The following is a 12,809-nucleotide window of genomic DNA, read 5'->3' on the forward strand; positions in this document are numbered from 1 at the left end:
ATCCTGGCTAATAGCCATTAACGGACCTATCCTCCATGAATTTATCTAGTTCTTTCTTGAACCCTGTTATAGTCTTAGCCTTCACAACATCCTCTGGCAAAGAGTTCCACAGATTAATTATGCGTTGTGTGAAGAAATAGTTCCTTTTGTTTGTTTTAAGCCTGCTGCCTAGTAATTTCATTTAGTGACCCTTAGTTCTTGTGTTATGAGGAGGAGTAAATAACACTTCCTTATTTATTTCTCCATACCAGTCATTATTTTGTAGACCTCTATCATATCCCCCCTTAGTCGTCTCTTTTCCAAGCTGAAAAGTCCCAGTCTTATTAATCTCTCCTCATACAGAAGCCGTTCCATACCCCGAATCATTTTTGTTGCCCTTTTTTAACCTTTTCAGATTCCTATATCTTTTTTGAGATGGGGCGACCACATCTGCACGCAGTATTCAAGATATGATCACACCACGGATTTCTATAGCAGCAATATATTTTCTGTCTTATTATCTGTCCCTTTCTTAATTTATTCCAATTAGACAAGACAGAAGGTAGGAGTGAAGGAGTCAGTGCTGGCACTGGAAAGGCCTGGCAATGAAAGTTTCAAAATTCTAGAACTTATTTTAAACTGGGTTAAGATCTGGTTTAATCATTGAAACATACCAAATGAGACAGCAGCTACAGGCGATCTGCACAGGGAAAAAATAGCCCGGTGCTTCTCTTCTGGCTCTGTGTCTGTAGAAGGCCTGAAAGGGCTTTATGGGTTTTTTTTTTCTTCTTCTTTATTCTAGAAATACAGATCCCACCCTTTGTTTGTCTTGTCTATTTAGAGTGCAACCTCTAGAGGGCATCTCTCTTGCTGTGTATTATGCACAGAGCCTAGCACAATGCATGCTCAGTCCCAGTTGGCGCATGGAATACAATCCGTTACTGACAATTGTGATATACTAGCAGCTTCTAATCTGTGTGTCTGAGACAACCCTATTGGGAGATCAGAATCAGAGTTTAATTTAAAAAAAAATTACATGCATTAAGTGACAAGTATTGTTACTCAGCTGAGCTTTTTCTGGAGACTTCCATCTTTGCGGCGATGGGAAGGAGCTTAAATAAGAAGCTTCAGGGTGAGAGGGGGAAAAGTTGGCACTCTCATCAGGCTCTGGCCAAATTTCTTCAGATGACCTGGATGTTTCTGCTAAATGACCAGAAGTGAAAGAGTTAACTTTGTGGTAGTTTGAATCCTCTTCATTGGGCTTCAAAGTTACTATTGCACTGAGATGAAAGGAGGGAGGGGCGAAGGTCACACTTCTGGTTAAATCTCTCAATTTAGTTCTGCGAATTAGGTACCTTTTAGTTCGCACTAGCAGGATCTACGTGGGCAGTTACAGTGCATCGCTTTAGTGTGTACTGCAGTGCACGCCCTGCAGTCTGCATTGTGGGGCTGTGTGGACAAGCCCTCAGTCTCTCTCTGCTGTCTTAGGCCTTGGCTACACTTAGGGATTCACAGCGCTGCGAGTGTAGTCGCGCCGCCAGCGCTGCGAGAGCTCTCTCGCAGCGCTGCAAGTACTCCACCTCTCCGAGGGGAATAGCTTGCAGCGCTGCGAGCGAGCGTGCAGCGCTGCAGGCGCTGACTACACTGGCGCTTTACAGCACTGCACTTGCTGCGCTTGGAGGGGGGGGCGTTTTCACACCCCTGAGCGCAGCAAGTTGCAGCGCTGTACAGCGCCAGTGTAGCCGAGGCCTTAGGTAGATTACTGCAATGGGTCACAGTCAGAAGATTTTCTTTGCAGCCAGATGGGCTAGAATTGGAATTTTATTTTTAAATAAAATCTTGAAACCTACAAGAATGGATGTGGTCACCAGAGATGTGCTGGTATAGCATGCCACAGTATACTGTACCATCTCACTATGGGCCATGCATCAATGCAGTCCATGGTCAAAATTATATCACACCCAACATAAGTAAATTATAGGGCTAGGATATGAGTTTAAAAGCCATCCAGCAGGCATGTAAAAAACCCAAAGCATGTCTTGTACCTGAGCAGGGGCGTAGGAATTCTTGTCTTGGTGGGCCCATCAAGATAATGGGAATGTTCTCCTTTGAATACTAAATGATGATATTTTGCTGTTCAGTTTGACCTTTATCTCCAGCCTCCTTAATTGGCTGAGTTTGGGAGGCTCTGCACTCAGCTTGATGGTATTTCTAGGTTTTCTGTTTGGATGTAACATGATAACCTTTTGAACACTGTATCCAATCAATTCCAAATGGTCAGGGAATGTTCTAGATCTCAATGGGTCGGACCATGAACCCCTAGAACAATGAGTTCCCAGGTCCTTAAAGGAGCCATGTCTCAGAATTTGTTTTTCACTGGAAATGTTCCCATTAACTGGAAGCCATAGTACTTGCAGCCAGGCCTCCTCAAGCCTTGATTTCGAAAGGCTGGGCTAGGTCAGTATTTGGATGGGAAACCTCTAGGGAAATGCAGATCGTGTTGAGACAGTAGGTGGCACTCTTCCGAATCAGCCCTCAACCAGTGTTGCAGCTAGGGTGGCCACTCACACATCCCCAGAGTATTGGACACTCCAGTACTTCTGGGAGCAGCATGGGCCTGCCCCCTCTTGTGTGACCCCAACTCCATCAGTGTGACCTCACATGCATGGTGTGTGCAGGGTCACCCTGGTGGGGATGAGGTGTCATGCTCTTCACAGCGGTGTCCCCTGTCCACGGTACCGGACAAAAGCACATCCAGTTTTGCCTCAGTACTGGAGAGGGGGAAATCATTTAAAAACTGGACAAATAGCCTGCCTAGTCACACCACTGGGGTCCTGTGTGTGCTGCTGGAAGTGTTGTCTTTCAAGTCCTGATCACATGTGGTGGTTAAAGATCCCATGTATCTTTTTGCAACAATAGGAGTATTAATTAACCCCAGTCTTGACCACAGGTTAACTTGGGTAAGGGTAATTGCATTCCCCCTGGAATTTCAATTGGATAATGACATTTGAAGTATGTCTACAAAAATGACAAGTATTTAAAACAAGACACTAGTTAAAGAACTTGCTAGCCGTGGCAAACATGTAGCAATGGTATAAAAGATGCTACCTCCCCAGATTAGGGGAACTCCCTGAGCGAAGGCATAAAATAATGTAAGCGACAGAAAACTGCAGGATACAGAGGTTAGTGCTGTGTATAATGTGGAATTTTTTAGCCTCAGCTGAGGAGATGGGAAAAAATGTGCCTCAAAAGTAGAGCACTGGAGAGGTACATGGTACCTTTTCGATTCCATCTTTTTCCTCTGATTTGTCCTTCTTTGCTTCAATCTTCTTTCCTCTGCTTCTCTCTCCTCCACCATTCCTTGGCCTTCCTTTTCTTCCCTGTGACTAACACCATCCTTTCATTGTCTTGGGCAGGTAGGGCACAGGAATTCCTTTGTTTTCCATGTGTGGCTTATATAGGGCTTCTGCTGCTGCCTCTGCGAGATGTTCTTATGGGACTTGCATGGCCTAAGTTATCTGCTATTGGCTGAACTCCAACCCTCCGCTCACTCCAGTGGCACCAAATTTGTACAGAAAATATGTACTTTTCAAAACAGGTCCAAAGACAGTTAGTTAAATTGCAAGGAACTGGCAATGTTTCCTATTTCCTGACAGATCACTGGGCAGCTGCACTTTGCACTGACCTCCTCCACAGAGTCCTGGGAGGCCATGATGACCCAGTCACACTGACATAGTTGTATTGTGCTACAGCAGACCTGAACTACGAGCTGGTTACTTGCAGGCACCATGTGCGAGTCTGACCTACTGAAATGTTCTAATCTCTTATTAGTTCAGCTTGTCTCTCACAACTGTAACCTCATCTCTCAGAATGACCTCCGCAGTGTGAGAGGAATAGTCAGACCCTGCCTCCATTAGATGAGTTCCAGCTAAGGCCCTACTCCTGCATACATTTACACACACACAAGATCAGGGGTCTGAGAAAGTCCCTTCATTCCATCTTGCTGCCTTCCCTGCATGAAACTAGTTTCCCTCCATGGAGTAGCAGTAGGTGTCAGGGCTGACATCCCCTGGAGCTGGATGGGGCATTTCCTTGAGCTATCCTTGGGTAGACAGCTCCATAGCAAGTCATAGTGGGAAGTCTGTCTTTACAACCATGAGGCTCTGGAAACGTTTTCTCTTTTTTTATGATAGTTTAAATTCTGCAGCAACTAACATGGACACTGTAGCATCACAATGTTCCCCCCTTGCCTAGACTCTACCTTACCTGCCCATAGCTGACAATAATGGCAAATTGAAAACCCTCATATTTCTCTTGGTGCTGACCTGGTTCCCTTTCTGATTTCTCTGACAGCAGTAGGAGAAACACTGAAATGTGTGTGTGTGTGTGTGTGTATATATATATATATATATATATATATTTAAAATTAGGAAAATAATATTCCCCTAAATAATATACGTGACATTATTTATCATTGCTGCTAGTGGGAATGCTTCTGTTCCTCCTAGATTGTATTTAGCCTCCCCTTAGGGCCCACACCCATAGCACCTGTGGCTGCAACACTACTTGCACGGACTGAAAGCCCGGAGGCCATCCTGTGAGACTTAGAACAGCTTGAGGTTAGGCATTGACCTAGTCCCTGACAGCATATGGGGTATTGCTATGTGTTGACCTAAGGTGGCCTGGCATGGATCCTTAGACTATGGCCCAACTCAACCAGCTAGTGCAGCATGGCATGATGAGTGTCCTGACCTGGTCTCCGTACCTGTCATGATAGGGTACTGCACCACATCCTCACCTGATGTGTGACATCAGATTCGCACAGCACCATGTGGTAGCCTTCATATTATGGCAATGCGAGTAACTCAGCCCTGGTGCTGCATGGCTTACCTTCCTGGTCCCGTCACTGCATGGTTTCCAGCTCCCAGTGCCACATGGTATCCCATCCCTGACTGCAGTGCCATCTCAGCCCATCCCTGTTCCTGGTGCCACCCTGCCTCCCAACCTGTAGCTGACCCCAGTGCCATCTGCCACCTGCCCCTGCTGCCACGTGCCGTCCTATCCCCGGTGCCGTGGGGTGTCCTGTCCGCCATACTGCATGGTATCCTCTGAGCCTGGTGTGGAGTGGCATCTGGCCCCCGTGTGACCCCCGTGCCATGGGGCCTCCTGTCTCTGGCTGCAGTCAGAGGTGGTCCCTTGCCTGTTCCTAACCTGGCTACAGCAGCATCCAGGCCCCAGCGGGGGTTCCAGCCTGGCCCTATTGCCTCCACACAGCCCCCTGCTAGGCAGTGCCCAGCCTAGGGGGGGGGGCGGGAGGGAGCCAGGCCCTGCCTTGGCCGTGCCCAGGTGTGGGGGGCAGACGGGGGGCCTCTGTCTGGGCTCGTAGCTCCCCGTCTGCCCCCCCCATGGCCTGGCCCTGTCTTGGCCCATAGCCGCCACCCCGCCCGCCGGGCACTGGCTGGGGCGCCGAGTCCCCGCCGTCCCCTTTCCCCGGCAGCGGGCAGAGGGCGGCGCCGCTCGAGGCATCCCACGCAGGGACGCGAGTGGCCTCAGCGAAGCGCCGCGCCTGGAGGGAGGGAGGGGCGTGGTTATGGCCGGAGGGGGCGTGGCCGCGACAGGAGGCGGGGCCCAGCCACCCTCCCTGCGCGCGTGGGCGCGGCTCGGCGTCAGGGTGAGAGGGGAAAGGTCAGAGGTGAGGCGCTGGCCCGGGCTGGGAGCCGAGCGGCGCGAGACCCGCCCCCCCCCCCCGTAAGGTGAGAGACGCGCGCGCGCTCCCCCCCCCCCCCCACTTTTTCAGGCCGCGGCGCGAGGCCGGCGCCCGCCCCCCGCGCTCTGACACGTGGGGCCCGGAGGAGCGGGGGGACCCCCCGCCCCCTAGCCCTAGGGGGACCGTTAAAACGGGGGAGGGGCAGGCCGGGCCGCGCCCCCGAGTCCCCCGTTCCCGGCCAGGGCGGGTGGGTGGCGCTGCCGCGGGGAGCCGGGGGCGGGCGGGCGCCGGGTAAACCACACGGGGATCGTAGGGCGACCCCCGCTTCCCACAGGCCGGGCCAGCCAGGCCGGGCCACCGAGGAGGGTGTGTTTGTGTGGGATGCCCTGCAACCAGTGGGCGGAGACGGATCTCGCCCCCTCCCTCCGTCCCTGCGCCCGGGAGCCTTCGGCTCCGCTGCGGGAGGCTGGTGCCGGGGCGATGTTTTGAGTCGGACTCTTGCTTCAGGTTGCCCCTGTTTCTGGGGCCAAAGTCTCCCACCTCAGGAGAGGAGCAACCGCCTGGAGAGTTGGACAAACCGTAGCGAAAAGGCCTGTCCCGTGGAGGAGTTAAATCATAAGCAAAGAGGGGAGGGGGCATGAAGCAGCCCAGGGAAGAGAGACCAGAGAAGCAGCCTGCGAACCTGCCCTGTGGTGGAGAGAGATCAGAAGGCTTCCCTGGACCTTAAGAATGGCCGAGGGAAAGGCTCACTTGCCCACAGTAGCCGGATTTTGAAGCGAGAAGAGGCAAGTACTAGGCATGGGGCGAGTGAAGAGGTTCAGTCACCTGGGTTAGTTTATAGCCGTTTCTAAAAAGTAAAGCTTGGGGGAAAAACCTCCTTCACCTGAGTCAAATGGAAGTTAGGTATGTTGAGGAGCCACTGCTCTGCCTGCCTGCAGGAAGAGGGGATGGGAAGGCAGCATGGGAAACAGGGCATCCCGCCGTTCATTCCTCTAGTGAGCAGGGAGTGGTGACTCTGAGCCATTCCTCCTTTTGCAGGAGGCGTGGGTGGGGAAGGCATGGGGGATAAATAGACTCTAAGCCAGGACATGTGAGAGAGAGAGAGAACGCAGAGAAGGTAGGAAGAGACCACATGGTGGTCTGGGAGTGGAAATAGGAGGATGGAGGGGGAGAGAGAAGAAATTAATTACAGACACTGAAAACCAAGAAATAGATGCAATCTGATCAATGAAAGGAAAGAAAAGAGAGAAAGTAACATGCAGTTAGGAAGGGAAAGAAGGTCTAATAAAGTCAGACATGAAGTAAGTTACTCAGTTAAGTAGACTTGATTGACAAGTGAGAAGTATTTGATTCTCACATTAAGAGAGCAAAACTTTATACTCCATTGCTTTAGGGTGAGGTGGTGTGCTGGCACAGGGCTATTTCACTCTGGCTAGGAGCTCTAGCCTTTCAGCTTGTAAGTGCTAGATTAGTGATTTTCAACAGGTGGTCTGTGGACCACTGGGGGTCCACAAACTATGATTTCCAAAAGGGTCTGCAGCTCCATTTGAAAATTTTTAGGGGTCTCCAAATGAAAAAAGGTTGAAAACCACTGGGTTAGAGAAACTGTTTCAAGCTCTGCAAAAGAGGAGGAGGGTGGCTTCTGGAAGGAATGGGGAGGCAGAGAAGCTGTTTGAAGACTCTGGTCAGGTCTGCACTACAGACCTATCGCGGTATAACTATGTCACCGGGGGTGTGAAAAATCCACACCCCCTGACCGATGTAGTTATACAGACCTAACCCCCTGTGTGGACAGTGCTATGTCAGCGTGCCCACAGCCTCTTGGGGAGGTGGATTAACTATGCCAATGGGAGAAGCTCTCCTGTCGTAGTAGTGTCTTCACTGACGTGCTACAGTGACACAGCTGCAGCGCTGTATGTGGGGAAAAAAAGCCCTGAGGTGATGTGGTTGTGTGTGTCTGTGCATAGTGAGTAGAAGTAGTTGGGTCTTTGCTGGGAGTTGAACTTTGGGAGGAGAAGCTGCACCACTTGATGCCTTTTCCCAAAATCTCTGGATGCAACTTCCATTTATTTCTAGAAGGTTTTAAAATGCAAAGGAGCTTCCTCTTTGCACTTATCTTGCCTCTTTATTATAAGTCCTTTTGAGAAACCAATGACTTCCATAGCAACACACGAATACAATTAGATTAGGGTTACTATTGTGTGATGCAGCAGGTGGGTCAGTTGGTGTATTCTTTTAAAAAGGGAATACTGTTAGGGTTTATTTGTCTTGTTAGATATAAACCATGCTGAAAGTCCCGTTCTGTTAGTCTCTGACTCCCTTCACAAGAATATTTAGCTTTCAGTGGTTAATTGGAATGGCTGAGATTAACTCTGCTCCATATCTTGAACTACAACATTTCAGTCTAGCAGGATGCTTATTTTTTACCTTTCCAAATATGTGGCTTCAATAATCTGATGCACTAAAATTATAGAAGGGCAAAATACAATCAGGTTGGCTTTAGAAAGGTGAAAGTGTGTCCTGATATTCATAGTCAATGCATCTGGTCAACTTAAATCTTTAAACAATTATTGGAAGAATTTTTAAGTGTTCCTTTTGTTGAACTGGACATGCCCAGTGTCAAACTTTTCATGAAACTGCAGAGAAAAATAAATGACTTGATCAAAAGGCTAGAGAAGAGTGACAGTCTTCGTTATGAGCTAAAGATGTGTAGCTTGTCTAAGGGGTGGGGTACACTGAAAACTATTGGCATAGGTATGTCTCGGAGTGGGAAAAACCCATCTCTCTCAGGGGTGTGGATATGCCGACCTGACGCTCAGTGTTGACAATGCTAGGTCAACGGAAGAATTCTGTCGAGCCAGCTACTGCCTGTCAGGGAGATGGATTGGCTACAGTGACAAGAGAACCCCTCTTGAATTGTGGACACCGGAACTGGACTCAGTACTCCTGCAGCGGTGGCACCAGCGCCAAATACAGAGGTAAAATAAGCTCTCTGCTCCTACTCTGCTCCCCGTTTAAGCATCCCAGAATTGCATGAACTCTTTTGGCATCAGCGTCATGTTGGGAGCTCATGTTCAGCTGATTATCCACCACGATCCCCAAATCTTTTTCCAGAGTCACTGCTTTGCAGGATAGTGTCCTCCATCCTGTAAGGATGGCTAGCATTCTTTGTTTGTAGATATACACTGGGGTAGGCAACCTATGGCACGCATGCCGAAGGCGGCACGCAAGCTGATTTTCAGTGGCACTCACACTGCCCGAGTCCTGGCTACCGGTCCGGGGGGCTCTGCATTTTAATTTAATTTTAAATGAAGCTTCTTAAACATTTTAAAAACCTTATTTATTTTACATACAACAATAGTTTAGTTATATATTATAGACTTATAGAAAGAGACCTTCTAAAAACAGTAAAATGTATTACTGGCATGTGAAACCTTAAATTAGAGTGATTAAATGAAGACTCGGCACACCACTTCTGAAAGGTTGCTGACCCTTGATATACACATTTACATTTAGCCATATTAAAAACATGTATTGGTTGCTTACACCCAGTTTACCAAGTGATCCAGATCACTCTGAACCAGTGACTTGTCCTCTTCATTATGTACCACTCCCCCAATTTTTGTGTTATCTGCAAATGTTATCAGTGATGACTTTGTCTGCTTCAGGTCATTGATAAAAATAGTAAATAGCACAGCGCCAACAGCTGATCCTTGTGGGACCCCACTGGAAAACACATCTGCTCAGTGATGATTTCCCATTTACAATTGCATGTTGAGATCTATCAGTTAGCCAGTTTTTGATCTATTTAGTGTGTTGCATTAAATGTCTGCATATTATAGACATGCAGATTAATTACAGCATAAGGGGGTGCAGCTCAAAGAAATTGTGAATAGGGAGACCAAAGGAAAACTTAGGTTGAATATTCAGAAACCTTTTTACAGTGAAATCTCTGGCCTTCCTGCCTTTTCACTCTTCTAGCCTGACCAACACATGGCTGTGAAAATCCTATTCCTTGCCTGCTGCTTTCACTGTGTCCAACCCCTTTCCAAATGCCATCACTGTCTTCCTCCCACCTGTCTCACATTCAAGCTCCTTCTTTGTCTTTAAACCACTACCTACCCAACTTGTCTTCCATCTGCCACCTTGCTCTCTTCTCATTCTACCTAATCCATGCAAGTAGCCACCCTTTCATCTCCTCATTGAAAGCAAAGAAAATAAGTAGTTAGATCTGATGCAGGGTCTCTGAGGGGGCAGCTGTGGGGGATTCTTCAGTAATGCAGCTCTATGGCTTATGATCCGTAGAAGCCCCTCTAGCTCAGAATCTGCAATGATTTCTGCTCATCTGAAGAGTCCAAATCAAAGAAGAAAAAGCAACAGAGTGGGACTGCGTACTGTGTTGAGTGTTCAGTGATTCTTTGATGTCAGCCCTGAAGTTGGGGCAACTGCTCCCTTTACATAACTCTTGCCAGTGTTCGTCTTGCAAAATCAGTGTCTCTTGACAAGGAGCAACAAGAGTCCTGGTTCTGGGACCGTGGGCTTCATTGTGAGGGAGTGGGCAGCCTCTGGGTGTGGGAAGGGGAGAGGAGTTGCATTTCTCCTTTGGCAGTGGTTAAACTAATCTTGCATGGACCATTGTGACAAAGATGCCTGGGGAATAATAGGTGTCTTGTTCTCAACAGCAACAGTCTCAAAGTTAGACTAGTTATGTAACAAAGTTGCTTTAGGAGGTGTTTCACCAGGGAATGGAGAGACTTGAGTAGTGGCTTGCTGCCCTCAAAAATCAAATGTCTAATCTGTAATTCTTTTTATATGATTACTGTATTGTTCAGAATTAAAATAGAGGATCATCTGCTCCTGCAAGGTGCTGGCTTCAGCAGGAGTTCTGAGCTTCTAGCGCCTTGTGTATTCGGGCCTGTGAAAAGGTATTTTTGTAATCTAGAGTCTGTGTGAAAGTAATCCATTGCTATTGTGAGTCACCTTACAGAGATACCTGCATTTCAGTGGAGTGTGAAATAACTCAGTATGTCTTTACAATTGCTTAGTAAGTTTGTAGAGTGCATTGAAATTCCATTTTGTTGAAAAGTGCTGTTTAAATGAAAGTTCATTGTTATAATATGGTTTTTAAAAAGTTTTAGTGTTTGAATGCCAGGTGGCTTGAGGTAATATTACAGGGAAATCAATGTTGAAGGCTAACTTTTTACTTAGTGGGCTAAGAGGTCAGAAGTACGCTCAGCTTCTCTTTTCCTTCTAACACAGCACATTGCTCTTTCTCTGAGGAGAGCACCTGTTAGTTGTGTGTCAGAGCTGAAACTTACAAGAGTGAAGAAATGTATGTGATTGAAATAACTTTGCAAGTCTAATGCCTTGCCTACACTTAAAAGGATTTGTCAGTATAGCTATACCAGTAGAGCTATTATCAGTAAACTCCCCTAGAGGAGGTGCAACTTATACTGGCAAATGAGTTCTTTTTGCTCATCTAGCTTATTACGTGCCAGTTCTCCGAAGAGAGTAAGTTATACTAGCAAAAGGACTTTCTTGTTATAACTGCATCTGTCCACTAGGGCTTTTGCTGGTATGGCCCTGTCATGGGGGTGACTTTATTTTTCCACACGTCTAACCAAAATAGCTATGCTACTAAAACTTTTAAATGTACCTCAGGCTGAAGTACATGAGTTGTACTGGGTCCAGCTAATGGAAATCGGTTACTTAAGACAGCAAAAGGTGCTTTTTTCCTGCATTGCATGATACAGGGATTTTAGAAACCCTAGGTGCTTTTCCTATACATTTGAAAAGGCTCTTCAGATTCAAAACCATGATATTGCACAGGCCTGAAAACCATAAGGCAAAATATAGAGAACAGTTGGTTGAAGGGGTCATATACTCTAATAGCTAGAGCCAGAGGTCTGGCTCTTGGTTTTAACTCTGCTGGGCTTGATGTGTGACCTTGAGCAAATCACAGTCTCCTTTCCAGGTTCCCATCTATGAAGTTGAGGCTTAGTTAGTGTTGAGAAAGCGTTCACTTCTACAGCCCCTTTCCTATGAGGAACTGAAAGTGGGATTAGTAGTAATACCTGGTGTCTGAGTGTGTGCATGTTCTTGTTCTAACCACCACCAACTTGGGCTGGCTTTCTCACAAAAAAATTTGAATCATTTTAAGTTTCCAGCATATTCTACAAGGCAAACCACACAACTGAAAGGCTAAGGTATGAATAAGCTCCTAGGATATTCCACTCAGTACCAACTCGGAACATCACCAAAGTTGACTAGTGAATTAATGGAAATGGTGTGCTTAAGCGGAAAACAAAAATGTTGGTGGCACAAAACCTGATCCAGCACACACAGACTTCCGGTAGGGCTCTGCTGCTGCAGGTACAGAACTGAAGATAGTCTATCCCTCCTCCATCAAAACCATAAAATAGTGGCCAGCAGCGTTGTTCTGCAGAGCGAACCAATTAATTAATCCAGATGGCCTAAATCAGTCATTGGATCCAAGCACTGGCTGCTGTGACTAGCTTTCATCCTACTCTGAAGGAAATCCCTTCTGAATACAAGAGGAATTGGTCAAGGCATAAAATTCAGAAATGGACCAGCTCAAATTAATTGCTCGATCGCCCCTGAAAGGGTTAGATCCTGTCCCACTGTAATAGCTGTTGTAAATATTTGAGCTGGTACCTGTGAAATAGGTGTCACTCCTGGCTGGTAAAAGCCCATGGAGAATTGTGCTCGCCACTAACAGAAATTACCATTTCCTCCCGAAAAATTAACATGCCAACTTCCTTTAAAATGTAATAGTCCACCTGATCCTCAGAAAGCCACCACTGGATGCAGAAAACCTCTCCAACCCACCACTTCTAAGCAAAATCAAGAGGAGCCTCCTATTATGATGGGAGGGAGAAAACTGAGAAGTGTGGTAAGGACTTTGCTGTGCAGATCTAGTTTACCTGAGAAGTGCTTTGACAATTCACTGCAGTGTCTATGTAGCCCCAAGATTGAGCTACTGATCTAGAGATAAGTGCCATAGCAATTTCCTGCATCATCACTTCCCCCTCCAGTAGAACATATTTGAGTGTTGCATAAGCCCTCTTTCCCTTTCTCCACCAAAAAAAAATTGCCCTTGGAA

General features: G+C 47.2%; 1 protein-coding gene across 1 annotated transcript in view; it reads left to right on the forward strand.

Moving 5' to 3' along the window:
* The first annotated feature begins 8,522 nt into the window (after positions 1–8,522).
* The window catches only part of SCAP (SREBF chaperone), a 93,744-nt gene continuing 89,457 nt past the window's right edge, over positions 8,523–12,809 (forward strand). The window contains exon 1 of the mRNA XM_026651991.2: positions 8,523–8,664. The gene's annotated coding sequence lies outside the window, so the exon portion shown is untranslated. The remainder of the gene's footprint in view (positions 8,665–12,809) is intronic.

Source organism: Terrapene carolina, unplaced genomic scaffold, assembly GCF_002925995.2.
Source record: "Terrapene carolina triunguis isolate 2854851 unplaced genomic scaffold, T_m_triunguis-2.0 Scaffold111, whole genome shotgun sequence".
NCBI lineage: Eukaryota > Metazoa > Chordata > Testudines > Emydidae > Terrapene > Terrapene triunguis.